The 16,712-nt window shown below is 43.3% G+C and overlaps 1 protein-coding gene across 4 annotated transcripts in view; it reads left to right on the forward strand.

The window, feature by feature from the left end:
• The window catches only part of LOC147020839 (ATP-dependent clpX-like chaperone, mitochondrial), a 94,778-nt gene that overhangs the window by 46,816 nt on the left and 31,250 nt on the right, over positions 1 to 16,712 (forward strand). The window lies entirely within an intron of this gene.

Consider the following 16,712-nt stretch of genomic DNA (forward strand, 5'->3'; position numbering starts at 1 on the left):
GTATTTGGTTAGCCCAATGGCACCTGCATAGCCCCACGGAGCTCGATTTTTCATTTTCGTGTCAAGGTCACAAGGTCACGAACTTAGAAAATTGCGATTTTGACATAAAAATCCATCTTCTCCGAGGGGTTTGTCGAATCTGGCAGGGGTTTTCGGTATTTCGTTAGCCCAATGGCACCTGCATAGCGCCACGGAGCTCGATTTTTTTTTTTTCATTTTCGTCCCAAGGTCAAGGCAACAAGGTCATGAACTTAGAAAATTGCGAATTGTGTTTTTAGGGGGTAGCCGATTTCAATTTGCATCTTCTCCTAGGGGGTTTGTCGAATCTGGCAGGGGTTTTCGGTATTTGGTTAGCCCAATGGCACCTGCATAGCCCCACGGAGCTCGATTTTTTTTTTTTTTTCATTTTCGTCCCAAGGTCATGGTCACAAGGTCACGAACTTAGAAAATTTCGAATTTTGACATAAAAATCATACGACCGCCCAAACTTTGAGAGCTAGGATGACAATATTTTTTATGCATAATCTTTAGGTCATTCCCCACCGAAAGTCTTGAAACCATTTTGCTCTATCTCGAACACCTTGCCCGTGGCGCCCCGTTCAAGTTTGTTTTTACGCTGATTTCATCAAAGTATGGATAATCCGATGAATGCGAAATGCCATATAGCCTATATGACGTTATATTGTTCCTGGAATGTTCCAGAGGAAGTTTTGCACCAAAGGTCATAATTCTTGACCTTTGAAGGTCACAAAGGTCAAATTTTCAAAGTTGTGGGAATCGAACCGGGTTTTCGACCTTCGACGAACTAACTCCAATAAGCTATAACACGTATCCTGTTTCCTTATTTTCATGTCCACAACATTGCTTTGTGACCTTTAAAGGTTATGCAAAGGTCAAATTTTTAAAGTTGTTGAACGAAACCGGGTTTTCGACATTTTGCAGCTAATAATCCGTCACTCGTACCACATCATGTTGATCATTTTTATAACTTGGTCAAAAATGATCACATTGTCTCATCGTTGACTTCTGAAACAATCTACATCGTCAAATACCGCTCGTGAACCATCGTCGTCTTCAGACTTGTATATATGTATGTTGGTTTCCCACAGGGCAAGTGTATATGTTTAGTGCTGTAGTAAGGTGAGCTGCGGTTTACCATGCCTTGCTTTTAGCTACGGCCTCCGGATAGCTCTGAGTGAAAAGAAGGCCGAGTGTGTGAGTCCTTCCTTCCGATACATAGCCACCACTCTCGCCAAGACTTCCAGACTACCTCCTCGTGGTGCACCACGGTAACAGTGCTCTTGAGGTCACTGGCTAAATGTCTGGAGGATCTCAGAGTAAGTTGGTACCGTAGAGGTGTAATGTGGATGGTTCTCAGATGTGAGAACATGCTTTTGCACTCACCAACCAAACGAGGGCAGGTGGAGCTCTTTAGTGTTGGTAGGCAGTCCATAAGGAGAGGCAGTCAATAAGAGGAGAAGGAAACTCTTATTGCGAATCCCCCTGCTGCCTTGTAGGGTATGTCTCTTTAGACAAAGGCTAGACCCACAGCTGATACTGTGGTGGCATCAGGAAGGGCATCCAGCCACAAAAACGTGCCACAAATATGCCTTTTGGTGAAATGGGGACTTGAGTTTTGTGCTTCCCTATCTGAGTTAGTTGCCATGTTGACACTGGGCAGTGTTGCTGCATTGCTGAGAAGGTACAGGGTGTGTGTTTTAACACGTTGGCACTTACCGCCTGATAGTACAGGATCCTGAATCCAGTCGTAGCGTACTGGGAGGCTGCTCTATCAGCAGGTGAATAATACCCCGTCTGCTTTAGTGCCATGTAATGCATGGATGGGTGTCCCTGAAGTGGGCTGGGGTGGGTCACCCATGAGGCCACTGGACTGCTGATGTTACACCATCAGGTCATGTAAGCACGCTGATGTCTGGGGTTGCTTTGGCATATACCGTGGAGGGTGGCTTTTATTCTCAGGTTCCCTCACTTTCTTCTTCTTTGAAATCTATGGCTGTACAAATTACAAATGGGAGCAAACCTGTCATGCATCAAACACCCACTCGGCATGACAAGATAGGTGTTAGAGTTGTAAGTCTGAATGTTGGTACGTACTTTGCCTGGTGGAGCTGGTGAGATAGTGGAAACTTTGAGCCACAGAAGAGTGGATGTATGCTGTGTGCAAGAAACAAGGTGGAGGGGAGGTGCTGCAAGAATGGTCACAGGTAGAAATGAAAGGTACAAATTATTTTGGATAGGTTGTGACTCTGGAACTGGTGGTGTTGAGATTATGGTGACTGAGAAGTGGGTGGAGAAGGTGTTGGAGGTGAGGAGGGTAAATGCAAGAGGTATAGTCCAAATACTGTTGTTTGATAAGCATATATTAACAGTAGTATCAACATATGCCCCACAGATAGGATTAAGTGAGGACGAGAAGGATGAGTTTTGGGACACACTTGTGCATGTTGTTTCAGGGATAAGCGAGAGCGAAGTTGTGATCGGAGGGGATTTGAATGGATATGAGGGTGTGCATGGTGGGTCAGGTTTCGGAGTGAGAAACACTGAAGGTGTAAGAATACTTCAGTTTGGGGATGCTTCAGATATGGTCGACTGCAACATATTGTTTAAGAAAAGGCCAAGCAGACTGATCACTTTTGAGTCAGGAGGTATAAAGAGCCAGATAGACTACTTTCTAGTGAGGAGATTAGATAGAAAGTTGGTTAAAGATGTGAAAACAATAGGTGGAGAAGAATGTGCCTTACAACATCGGCCGAGAGTGTGTGATGTGAAGTTAAGTTGGAGCAGGGAAAAGAGGAAACATTACGTCCCAAGGAGAAGAGTATGGAAACTAAGAGATCAGAATGTAAAGGAACATTTCTATAGGGAACTTCTGGAAATGAATCTTGGAAACCCTATGGTAGGAGAGGATGTAGAGAGTTGTTGGAACTGTTTAAATGATGAGCTGCTGCGAGCTACTGAAATAGAGCTAGAGTCTGTCCGAGGAAAACATGGGATGTGTTGCTGAGAGACGATCATCGAATTAAAGGCCTAACATAAGGGCTGGCAAGGCATCGTGCGGCCTGGAAAGCAGCCATTAGGTGAACCACGGCTTACACATGCAAGCATGGAAACGGCTGTACAACGATGATGATTGGATGTGTGCGTGTGTGTGTATACACACACACACACACACACACACACACACACACACACACACACACACACACACACACACACACACACACACACACACACACACACACACACACACACACACACACACACACACACACACACACTAAGTGTGTGTCAGTGTGTCTCCTCCATAACTCCAAAACCACGAAACCTAGCAGCCTGGAACTTTGCATGCATACGAAGAAAACTCCAAGGAAGAGCAAGAGTGAAAATTGGGTGTTTGGGTTAATTAAAACACCCCTTTTGAAGATAATTAACGGCATTATTTAATTATATCCTTCAACAGGCGCATCCTCGGTCACCGCTCTCGATAGGGTGTTCAAGCGTTTCCTGGGGAACCTTGCTGGGGTCTGAAGCCACCATGTTTTTTTGACTTGCTCAACCTTACCATGATTTGGAACAAGCTGTTCATCATAGCTACGAATCGCTGGGTACATTGCAATGCTTAGAAACACCCGGAGATGTCAGCGTTCGTTGTTTTATTTCATTTCCGCATATGCGTTCGCCACGAGTATCTCTGAAATTAAGAAGGATTACAAAATTTAAGTTCCAGAATCAAACTTACAAGCAGTTCCGACTCTTAGAAAAGTGTTAATTTGTCCAATTTGGACAAATATGACATTTGGGACGTCTCCGGGAGGTGTATGTTTAATATGACGGGTGGGTCGGTGATTGTCATTTGCATGCCAAGGGAGCTGTTTCATATCGACTGTTTCGTTGGAGTGCTTGCTTTAATGCAGTGGTTCTCAAACTTTCTTTGACTACCGCCCCTTCTGCCCTCTTGGACCGGCCCAATGCCCCCTTGTCCTATCGTTTGTGGTCGGACACCCAGTGGGCAATAGGGTAGTCCGAATTTATGTTGATAGGAAGCAAAAATAACAGAAGCCAAATATTTTCTGAATAATATTTTACTTTATTTTACTTTACTTTTCCTTTACTTTTCTATTTTATTTTGCACTATCTACAATGTTTCAGCAGAACAGGTCCAGGTGAGCAAACTGGGAATCTGTTATCACAGGCCCAAATACCGTTAGTGTGAAGGCTTGGTGACTCGCTGCGAGATTGCGAACGTCTGGCTCCATCTCAGTGAGGTAGAGACGCAGATCGCCCCTCTTGGTAATGACAAGGCGGTTTCGATACTTGGTCAGCAGCACCATCATGGCGCTGAACCCTCTTTCAACGAGGTATGATGTGGGGAATGCCATCAGCAGCAGTTCTGCCTCTGTCCACATTGTGGGGTATTCGCCCCGCTCCAAAATCCAGAATTTGCCGTATTCATGCTGCGAGAATCTTGCCTTCGCCTCAACATCATTCCACAAATTGATAATTTCGTCCTGTAATTCACGCTTCACATCTCGAATGTCACATTTGAATGGGTTGATCACCCATGCTGGCACCGTCAGTTCTAGCATATCTCTGAAACGCTGCTCCATATCTCCACGAATCTTCTCAAGGTGATTGCAATAAACGAGCAGCTCTTCATCAGAAACAGCATTTTTCTTTGCCAACCAGGGAAAGTGGTACATATCTCTGCGGCTGAGGGTTTCCCTGTGCAGAGTCGCCTTGGTTACGAACGCGCCGATCACTTTCTTTGCTTTAATCAGCGTCATATGGTCACCTTGGAGTTGTTTGTTGACATCATTCAGTATACTGAATATGTCCACTAGGTAAGCTACATCATGCTCAATCACATTCACTTTCTCCGATAACTCTGTATCAATTTCCGACAGAAACTCGACCACTGTCGAGAAGAGGGCATGGAAACGGGTCAAACAAGTGCCTTTTTGGACAACCATCGAACTTCGGTATGCAACAAGAGCCTCTCGAATGGTTCATCATTCTCCTGGCAAAGCTGACAAAACAGCCAATCATGCAGAGACGACACCTTGATTTTATTCACTGCTTTGATTACTATTTGGAGTGATGTATGAAGTCTGGGGCTGAGAGCTTTTGCTACAAGATGCTGGCGGTGCACGACACAGTGAATGGCAAACACGGACGGTACCTGGTTCTTCAGAAGCGCAATAAAACCACGCTGGCGGCCAACCATTGCTGGTGCCCCGTCCGTCGCGCAAGCGAGAATGTTCTCCATCGGTATGTTCTTATCAGTAAAGTACTTCTCCAACGTTTGGAAGATGGAAGAACCCTTCATATCGGTCTGGAGAGAGCGGACAAACAATTCTTCCACCATTTCCTGATCACGGATGAAGCGAACGTAGCAGAGTAACAGAGCTTCACTGTCACGCAAAGTGGACTCATCCAGCTGGATGGTGAAGTGCGTGCTTCTCAGCTCACAACACAGCTTATATTCTACATCTGATGACATTTCATCAATCCGCCTGGCCACGGAGTCATTGCTGAGAGCAATCGACGAGACAACTGGATACGGATCCTAGCCCATAACAGTTTTTATCACTTCCCCAACAGCCGGTTTGATCAACTGTTCGCCGATTGAATACGGTTTTCCAGATCTGGCGATGAGAAATGACAGCTTATACGACGCTTCCAGTCCTTTATCCACGAGCCTTTGGCTGGCTTTGAACATTGTCGTTACCGTGGATCGTTTCTCAAATTTCTCTTTCAGCGATTGGAAAGAGCTGACCTCTGCGCGAGCCTTATCACTGTGCTTTTTACTCAGGTGCTCGCTCGGTCGAGATGGTTTCATTGCTTCATTGGACAGCGTGATACCACACAACAAACACATCGGTAACTGCGTGTTCTTCAGGGATGGAATGGATCCATACTTGATGTATTCAACGGATTTACTGACGACACTTTTTCTTTGAGGCCGACCGGACGCGAAGCTTTTTTGAATAACGAAATCAATACGCCAAGATGTCGAAAGACTAACACCAGTGATAAGGCCAAACAATAATTATATACTAGCATAACCCACGCTCTGCGCGACATGTTGGGGTGGGTGTGTTTGAGAAAGGAACTGATACAGAGTATCAGTAGTAATTTTACTTTAATGCAGTAAGTGGAATACGATTTCACTGTTTCAGAACCATTTTATTTACTTTTTTTTGTACCATGCACCTCATATGGTCATTGAGATAATGTAAGCCGAATATCACGTTACTCAAGCGCAGAACAAAGTCGAAGATAGCGCGACACGAAACCACAAACTCGGAAACAATATATAAGATTTCCGGTCTCTGGTCAGTGCGCGCATCGATTTTCACCCTGCGCATCAAAAAAAAATTTTCTTCACATTTCCAACGGTAGCGACAACAGCGTGCGCCTAAAACACAATGCCGCACCGCCTCAGTACTCGTTCCTCGCCGGGAATTGCGCTGCCAGATCATAACACATGTATATGGTATTCACACCATGTGTGTATTAAAAAAAAAACACTGACTTGCATTGTTGGTAAACAAGTCTGGAATATGCTTGAAGAACTTAATGATTTTCAGAATAAATACATTTTAAAATGTGTTCATTATTTACAAAAAGGCCTACATGTCCCATTGCCTGTCTTTAATTTCTCTCTGGATGGCGCCACGGCAAACGAGGAGGACCGCAACGGGCATTGTATGGCCAATTTGCCGAATGTCGCTGGGTAACCTGTTCAGACTGCAGGAAGCCCAATGAGCGCTCCTTAAGGCGCTGTCACACCTTGACGATTTAGCCAGCAATGACAACGTATAAAAATGTATGTAAAACGTTGGCGTACGCTGAAATTTTGATGTTTTTTAAAGTTTTGGTCGTATTCATAACGTGTTGGTCGTATGCATAACATATTAGTAACGGGCACAGAACGTTTCGTTGTCTTATAGATAACTTGTACCAACGAATGCTTAGCCTGTTGTCGGCGTTCACAACCTATGCCCAACGATAGTTTACCTTAGGCATAGCGCGCTGCACGTATCGCCGAAGAACTCGTGGCGTAGCCTGTTAAAAACCTGCCGCACGCCGATTTAAATCATAACTGCCTGAGAATTGGAAGTGTCAACATCGCAGTCACACCTTGACGATTTAGCCAGCGTATGCTGACCTATGAAAAATTTGCTGAACCAAGCTGGCACACGTCGAATACGTTATGGGTAAGTTGTGTATACATTAAGAGCACGCTGAAAACCGATGAAGTATGCTGTCATATTTCATGGTACGTCTCATACGTCGTAAAATTTCAAGCATGCTAAAATTTGAGGACAACCGCAAAGTACAACGATGAAAGCCAGCGTTCTACGACGTATGGCAGTGTTTTTCAGCGTGCTCTTAATGTATACAAACTTACCCATAACGTATTTGACGTGTGCCAGTGTTTTAGCCCAATTTTGCATACGTCAGGCATATGTTGGCTAAATCGTCAAGGTGTAACAGAGCCTTTAAGCCGCTGTTCCACCTTGACGTTTTAACCAGCGTATGGCAACGTATCAAAATGTATGTAAAACGCTGGCGTACGCTGAACTATTGATTTTTTTTCCAGTTTTGGGCGTATTTATAACGAGTTGGACGTATGCATAACGTATTAGTAACGTACACAGAACATTTCGATAACAAATAGATAACTTATACTAACGAATGCTTCGCGTGTTGTCGGCGTTCACAACCTATGCCCAACGATAGTCTAACTTATGCATAGCGCGGCAGTGTATCGCCGACGATCACGTGGCATAGCCGATTAAAAGGCTGCGGCTCGACGATTCAAATCATAACCGCACTAGACATCGAAGTGTCAAGCCGCTGTCACACCTTGACGTTTTAGCCAGTGTATGCCGACGTATGAAAAATTTGCTGAATATGCTGGCACACGTCGAATATGTTATGGGTAAGTTTTGTATACGTTAAGAGCACGCTGGCATCCGTCATAGTACGCTGAGTACGTCGACAAATTTTAAGCATGCTGAAAATTTTTCGACGTATGCCAGCGTGTCACGCACACGTTCCGCATACGCTGGCCATAAGTTGTAGGCACGTTATGCGTTCGTTGATACACGTCGACACACGTTACTTGTAAGTTACTCATAAGTCGAAACACGTCGAGGTAATGTTTAGCATACCCGAAACTTATTTCTAACCTATGAGTCATGTGCTTTGAACCTATGACTAATGTGCTTTGAACCTATGTGTAACGTATCTCCAATGCATATTGATGTATGTAGATGTATTTGACGTCTTCCGGACGACCACAGAACTTACTGAATGTGTTACGAACTTACAGCTACCGTATAATGGCGTATTGGCAGCGTTTTGGGGAATTGGAATATAAAAATGGGGTTCACGCAGGAGGAACCCGTCAGTGTTGTAGATTCCATGGTTTTTTCTTTTCTTTTCTTCGGCATGACGGTGATGTTGACACTTCGATTTCTAGTGCGGTTATGATTTAAATCGTTGAGCGGCAGCCTATTAATTATATTATATTATAACCGCACTAGAAATCGAAGTGTCAACATCACCGTCATGCCGAAGAAAAAAAAAAAAGAAAGAAAAAAACAAAAAACCATGGAGTCTGGAACACTGACGCTAAACACTACCTCGACGTGTTTCAACTTATGAGTAACTTACAAGTAACGTGTATCGACGTGTGTCAACGATCGCGTAACGTGCCTACAACACGTTACTCATAGGTGAGAAATAAGTTTCGGGTATGCTAAACATTACCTCGACGTGTTTCGACTTATGAGTAACTTACAAGTAACGTGTGTCGACGTGTGTCAACGATCGCATCGCATAACGTGCCTACAACTTATGGCCAGCGTATGCGGAACGTGTGAGTCATACGCTGGCATACGTCGAAAAATTTTGAGCATGTTAAAATTTGTCGACGAGCTCGGCGTACTACGACGTATGCCAGCGTGCTCTTCGCGTACACAAAACTTACCCATAACGTATTCGTCGTGTGCCAGCGTTTTAGACAAATTTTTCATACGTCGGCATACGCTGGCTAAATCGTCAAGGTGTGACAGCGGCTTAATCGCCGCTGCTCCTCTAAATCGCCAGTGCCCCCCAAATCATTGCTAGCGCCCCCTACCACTCGTGGAGTCTGGAGTGCCCCCCTGAAAGTTCCCAGCGCTCACTGGGGGGCGGTAGGGACCACTTTGAGAAACACTACTTTAATGCTTAAGCCACTTGGCAAGTGCTCTCCAAGCTGCTTGGTTGTTCGTTTCAGGAAAAAGTACACGTGCATTCAATTTCACATCGACTAGATCACTAGACGAACGTTTCCACCTTTGTTGGGTCCCACGGTGCCGTGCGGTAGGTCACTCTGGAGATGTCTCATCCACTTAAAATGTGCATCCACCTCCGTATGAGTGTAATAACTTGGAAGTTATGTGGTGGTGAGGTGTTTTTCATAACTTTGTGGTTACATGGTGGTGAGGTGTTTTTAATAACCTGGCGGTTATGTGGTGGTGAGGTGTTTTTAATAATTTGGCGGTTATGTGGTGGTGAGGTGTTTTTAATAACTTGGTGGTTATATAGTGGTGAGGTATTTTTAATAACTTTGTGGTTCTGTGGTGGTGTTTTTAGTAACTTTGTGGTTACATGGTGGTGAGGTGTTTTTAATAACTTGGTGGTTATATGGTGGTGAGGTGTTTTTAATAACTTGGTGGTTATATGGTGGTGAGGTGTTTTTAAAATTTGGTGGTTACATGGTGGTGAGGTGTTTTTAATAACTTGGTGGTTACATGGTGGTGAGGTGTTTTTAATAACTTGGTGGTTATGTGGTGGTGAGGTGTTTTTAATAACCTGGCGGTTATGTGGTGGTGAGGTGTTTTTAATAATTTGGCGGTTATGTGGTGGTGAGGTGTTTTTCATAACTTGGTAGTTATATGGTGGTGAGGTGTTTTTAATAACTTGGTGGTTATATAGTGGTGAGGTATTTTTAATAACTTTGTGGTTCTGTGGTGGTGGTGTTTTTAGTAACTTTGTGGTTACATGGTGGTGAGGTGTTTTTAATAACTTGGTGGTTATATGGTGGTGAGGTGTTTTTAATAAGTTGGTGGTTATATGGTGGTGAGGTGTTTTTAATAACTTGGTGGTTACATGGTGGTGAGGTGTTTTTAATAACTTGGTGGTTATGTGGTGGTGAGGTGTTTTTTTAATTTGGCGGATATGTGGTGGTGGGGAGATTTTAATAACTTGGTGGTTACATGGTGGGGAGGTGTGTTTAATAACCTGGCGGGTATGAGGTGGTGAGGCGTTTTTAATAATTTGGTGGCTAGGTGGTGGTGAGGTGTTTTTGATAACTTGGTAGTTATATGGTGGTGAGTTGTTTTTAATAACTTGGTGGTGATATGGTGGTGAGGTATTTTTAATAACTTTGAGGTTCTGTGGTGGTGAGGTGTTTTTAATAACTTGGTGGTTATATGATGGTGAGGTGTTTTTCGTAACTTTGTGGTTACATGGTGGTGGTGTTTTTAATAACTTGGTGGTTACATGGTGGTGAGGTGTTTTTAATAACTTGGTGGTTATATGGTGGTGAGGTGTTTTTAATAACTTTGTGGTTCTGTGGTGGTGAGGTGTTTTTAATAACTTGGTGGTTATATGGTGGTGAGGTGCTTTTCGTAACTTTGTGGCTACATGGTGAGGTGTTTTTAATAACTTGGTGGTTACATGGTGGTGAGGTGTTTTTAATAACTTTATGGTTCTGTGGTGGTGAGGTGTTTTTAATAACTTGGTGGTGACATGGTGGTGAGGTGTTTTTAATAACTTGGTGGTTATATGGTGGTGAGGTATTTTTAATAACTTTGTGGTTCTGTGGTGGTGAGGTGTTTTTAATAACTTGGTGGTTATATGGTGGTGATGTGTTTTTAATAACTTGGTAGTTATGTGGTGGTGAGGTGTTTTTAATAATTTGGTGGTTATGTGGTGGTGAGTTGTTTTTAATAACCTGGTAGTGCTTGTCCCAAAAATTGCGACACTCACCACCTCGCCGATCCACACCAGTATATACACACAGTGTCCAAAACATTGGGAACACCTTAGGCGGAGAAAGATAAAGTCATACGTCAAACAAATTGCAACAGAAACTAAACCTATTCCATTATGAAGGACCCCCACAGATATATATATATATATATATATATATATATATATATATATATATATATATATATGTGTGTGTATATATATATATATATATATATATATATATATATATATATATATATATATATATATATATATATGTATATATATATATATATATATATATATATATATATATATATATATATATATATATATATATATATATATATATATATATATATATATATATATATATATATATCCAAAATCTACTCGAATCTGCCAGGGACAAATGTTCTTCTTTCCCCACTTCTTTCTTCCCCACACGGAAACCAATGGAGTGGTATGAATTGCCTGGTATCCGTGCAGAACAATGGCGGATAACCATGGTAACAGAATTTGTTTACCAACACTTCAACTCAATTTTCGGTCAGCAATTGTCTATGCGAAGCGAATTCTTCACATCACGTACAGATTATAGTGTTGTAAGGTCATATAATGTAATGTAGCTGGTTTTCATCCTTACCTTTTCAATCTTTGCTTGCGTGGGAACGAATTTTAATTATGATTATGATTTTTTTTCTTTAAAAATGGCCGATTCCGAAATGTTCTAGTCGCTGTTTGTATTCCATGTCAGACCTCCATATTTCCAAATGAATATAATGAAGGTCACTTTTGACCCCCTTAAATATCATCTGCTCATTCCGATCATTGTTTTCCCAATTTTGAACGCGATTTTTATCGGATTTTTTTTGATGAAAAATGTAGAAAAATATTCGATTTTTTTCACTAGGCGCTGGCTTGGATGACAAGCACTTGTATTACATTTTATATGGCCTTGTAGTGCGTCTGATTGGTATACGGAACCGATCCGGTAATGGAGGGACGGGACTGTGCTGTGTGTGGAGTTAGCGTCGATAACGGAGACCAGATTGCCTTGTTAACAGAGAAAGGAGCTGATGGAATAAATACTGCTTCCGTCCTACGTGATTTGACCATCAATGTTCGACCAGGGGAGAAGGTACATGTAGCTTGTAGAAGTCGTTTCTGCAACAAAAAGCTCATCGAGCAGGACCGCCGTAAGCACCAGTCTGCAGGAAGTGCAATACATAGTCCAATGAAGCGAAGATCCCAGGCCCAGTTCACTTTCATGAGTGACTGCTGCTTATGTGGAGGTGAGATTTTGGCAAAGGACTTCAGACTGAACCTCGCATTCACTGTGAGAACCCTAGAGTTCCAGGAGGCTATATTGAAGGTGTGCAACGAAAGGAAAGACAGGTGGGCCACAACAGTCATGGGTAGGATATCATCGGCAGGCGATCTGCACGCAGCCGACGCTGAAAATCATCAAATTTGCAGCGTGAACTTCCGAACTGGAAAGCAAATCCCGATGAAGTTTTCGCATGAGGAAACGCCAGGGAAGCGAGCAGGTAGGCCAAAAGATGTCCTTACCGAGAATGCTTTCTTAATTGTTTTAGACGAGATGATTGGTGATGATGAAGTACAGTGGACAATTCCAGACATGTGCGCTTGCTTGGGAGCAATATGTGAAACTCCATACAGCTGCCAATATATCAAACAGCGTTTGACGGACACGTTCTGAGATGCAGTTACTATCTCAAATGTACATGGAAGAGCCAATGTGGTCACCTTCAATACAACTGTGTCGAAAATTTTGCAGAAATTTCATGACACCCCCCCGCTGTACTGGTGACACGGAATCCGAGAAATGCCGGATAATATCAGCGGCTGCAGCGATAATCAGGAGTGAGACAATCGAGAAGTGCAACATATACGACAAAGAGCACTATCCGGATCCTACAGATATGGAGTCTGGATAAAATGCTGGAGTTTCTACCGGATTCATTGAAGTTACTGTTGGATGAATTGATCTCTGTCAAGACTAAGGCTTTGAAGACGGCGTCATTAGGACAGTGCTTGGTACAAGCGATCCGACCGAGAGCGGCATTGGCACCATTGCAAGTTGGATTAGCAGTTCAATTGCATCATTATTTCGGGTCTAAATTATTGATTGACACACTGTATAGCCATGGGTTTTGCTCTTCGTACGCTGAAGTATTAAAGTTCGAATCGTGTGCAGCAGCTGAAGTCCCACTTACAATAGACATAGAAAATGATGCAGTGCGTTCCTTAATGAGTGGGAACATACATTTTTCACGATCATTATACACACGAGTCCTGAAAAATTTATCATTTTCTTTTTCCTCTCATATCAATGACGTCACTGATGACGTCATCCTCCGTGTCCGTAATCTGGCACATACTGACGTCATATACATATTATTATTTCAAGAGTGCCGGTTTTCACATATTATCCTCATTGTCTCGTGATAAAATCTCCTCATTTTCTATGCGTATATGGTCAGGAAAACGTGGTAAATGAAAACAAATTTAAGTTTTTCCGCCATAATCTGGTAGATTGAAATTATGTTAATTAGGTAATTTGTCCACGGCAGATTCGAGTAGATTTTGGGTATTATTATTCCCGAAGGGTGTACTACTCGTTTCAGCAGTTTTCATTTCTGTTGCAATTTGTTTGACGTTGGCCTCGTTTTTCCGTTATTAGCACCCGCCTACCTGCTGTTTCCATGAAATTGACTGATCAGTTGAATCCAGGTGGGAGCTCTGATCCCTTTTGATCACACCTGTTAAATCCACTTCAATCAGTGTCGATGAAGGGGAGGGGGGAGAGACAGGTTAAAGAAAGATTTTTGAACCTTGAGACGAATGAGACATGGATTGTGTGTGTGTGTGTGTGTGTGTGTGTGTGTGTGTGTGTGTGTGTGTGTGTGTGTGTGTGTGTGTGTGTGTGTGTGTGTGTGTGTGTGTGTGCGTGCCGTTCAGAGGGTTGTGAATGAGCAAGACAAAATATTTGTGCCTTTGAACCGGGTATGGTAGTGGGTGCCAGGCACACTGGTTTGAGTGTGTCAAGAACTGCAACGCTCAACAGCTGTTGGGTTTTTCATGCTCATCAGCTTCCTGTGTGCATCAAGAATGGTTCACCACCCAAATGACATACAGCCAATGGCCGAAAACGGCTCATTGATGAAAGAGACCAAAGGAGGCTGACACAAATTGTGCAGAGCAACAGACGGGCTACAGTTAGTCAAGTGACAGTCCAGTTCAATATTGGTGCCGAGAGACCCACAAAATAATGCACAACTCGTCGTACCTTGACACGAATGGGGTATGGCAGCCGACGACCATACAGAGTTCCACTTCTTTCAGCAAAAAACAAGAACTTGCGGTTGCAGTGGGCAATGGACCAGAAACAGTGGACACTGGAGGATTGGACAAACATTGCATGGTCTGATGAATCCCGGTTCCTGCTGTTTCACGCTGATGGGAGGACGAGGCTATGAAGAAAACCACATGAGTACATTCATCCATAATGCCGTGTGTCAGCATTGCAGGCTGGTGGTGGTGTTGGTGTGATGGTGTGGGGTGTGTTTTCATGGCACACATTGGGCCCCTTGATAAAAGTGGAGCACCGTTTGAATGCCACATGATATCTGAACATCGTTGCCAATCAGGTGCATCCCTTCATGGCAGCAGTGTATCCATCTGTGAATGGATTTCTTCAGCAGGATAATTCCCCATGCCACAAGGCTTGGGTTGTCCAGGAATGGTTCCACGAACATGACGGTGAATTCAGCTTACTGCAGTGGCCTGCCCAGTCATCAGATCTCAATCCCATCGAGCATCTGCGGGATGAGATGGAACAAGATATTCGGAGTAGAGATCTACTGTCAGCCATCTTGACACAACTGTGGGAAGCATTGGAGTCAACATGGGCCAACATCCCTGTGGAACACTTTCAGCACCTTGTAGAGTCCATGCCCTGACGAATTGAGGCTGTTCTGAGGTCAAAAGGGGGTGAAACTCAATATTAGGAAGGTGTTCCTGAGTGTGTGTGTGAGTGCGTGTGTGTGTCCATCCCAACTCAGTGCTGTCATGGTTAGAACATCTGCTCCGAGTGTGGGAGATTAGCGGTTCGAACACCGGCTGGGTCGTACCAAACCGATGATATAAAATAAATCGTCCGTGCTGCTTCCTTGCTTGCAGTTCAGCATTTGGAATGATAGAGTATGGACCAGCAACGCTGGGAAAGCAATGGCAAACCACCCGTTATGCATTACCAACAAACTACTTCGGCAGCACCAATGCTCTGTAAATAGTACGGAACATCAATCGAATCGATATCTATATATTTGGCTTTTTCAGTTCTGTAAAAAAAAAAAATATATTTTATCTTTTATCTTGATTGTTGTTGGTGTTTCAGTTTCTCGATTTCTACCAAATACAAATTTCTGCTTTTTTTGCTTCAAAATGACTTGAATAATGGTGTCCTTTGTCCTCACACCACGGTGACAATTTTTTTGTTGTTGAATTAAAAAAATATTTTGCATGTGTACAGGTGTTGGATAATTTGATTTTTATGCTTCTTTTTGTTGTTGTTTTATGCAACGTTGAGGATAATGGAAGAGTGAGGCAACAGGTGTAAGAAGGCAACATGCAGATGGTGGGGTCACGTTTGAATACAACAAGCAAGGGAATGAATGAACAGGAAAAGGGGAGGAAACACTAACTGCCAAGTAAGAGGTTTGGGATACGACGGGTTAATTGGGGTCGAAAATATAGTAGGCAGAGATGAGGGTGGGTGATATGACGTGGTTCGTGGTGCACCACTTTAAGCTCTGGAGGAAGAGTTGGATTGAAGTTTCTGATGGGCAGTTCCACAAAGATGAACAGGAGTGGATGTGTGCGATAAAACTGGATTTTTGGAGTTCAACTGGGAGGGGGGGTTACTGGAAGAATGTGTTCCTCCTGGAGAGGGTTGAAGGGTTGAGAGATTTCAGGGGTCTAGACCGAACAAGAGGCGGTTAAAAAAGTAGCCCTGATTGGGTTGACAATCATTTCTTGAGGTTGTAGTTCAGACCAAGATTCAAATCCACGCTGACTCGATCTACTACTGGTACCGGAATTTACAGGGTGAGATTTGGGGGAACCCCCCCTATCCGAAATCGAAAAATCTAAGATGGAGCAATCCTGCGAACCATCAAGGAGAAGGGCTGTATCGGGTTTCAGAGCAATCGGTTGGTAAAGGGACGAGTAGGGATCCGAAGTTTCAGGGATTACTCCCCATCCCCTGGGAGCAGCCCCCATGATCCGAAATCAAACAATCCTTTGTTTGATCTCAGTGATTGTGATCACAAGTGATTGTGTGATCGTTACCTGATTGGCAACGATGTTCAGATATCATGTGGCATTCAAACGGTGCTCCACTTTTATCAAGGGGCCCAATGTGTGCCATGAAAACACATCCCACACCAGCGAATCTCAGCGATTGTGTGAGCTCATGTTCTGTATTTATGTGTCAAGTTTCAGAACAATCAGCCTGACGATGAGGGAGGAGTAGCAAATATAGTAAAAAGTTAACGGACGACCAGATGGATGGACAGACATCCGGACATCAAGGCCCATTTTATGTTAATCTCTTTGAGAATCGAGATGAGATG

The sequence above is a fragment of the Eptatretus burgeri genome, chromosome 9 (assembly GCF_056783735.1).
Source record: "Eptatretus burgeri isolate ZD-2024b chromosome 9, Ebu_testis_v1, whole genome shotgun sequence".
NCBI lineage: Eukaryota > Metazoa > Chordata > Myxini > Myxiniformes > Myxinidae > Eptatretus > Eptatretus burgeri.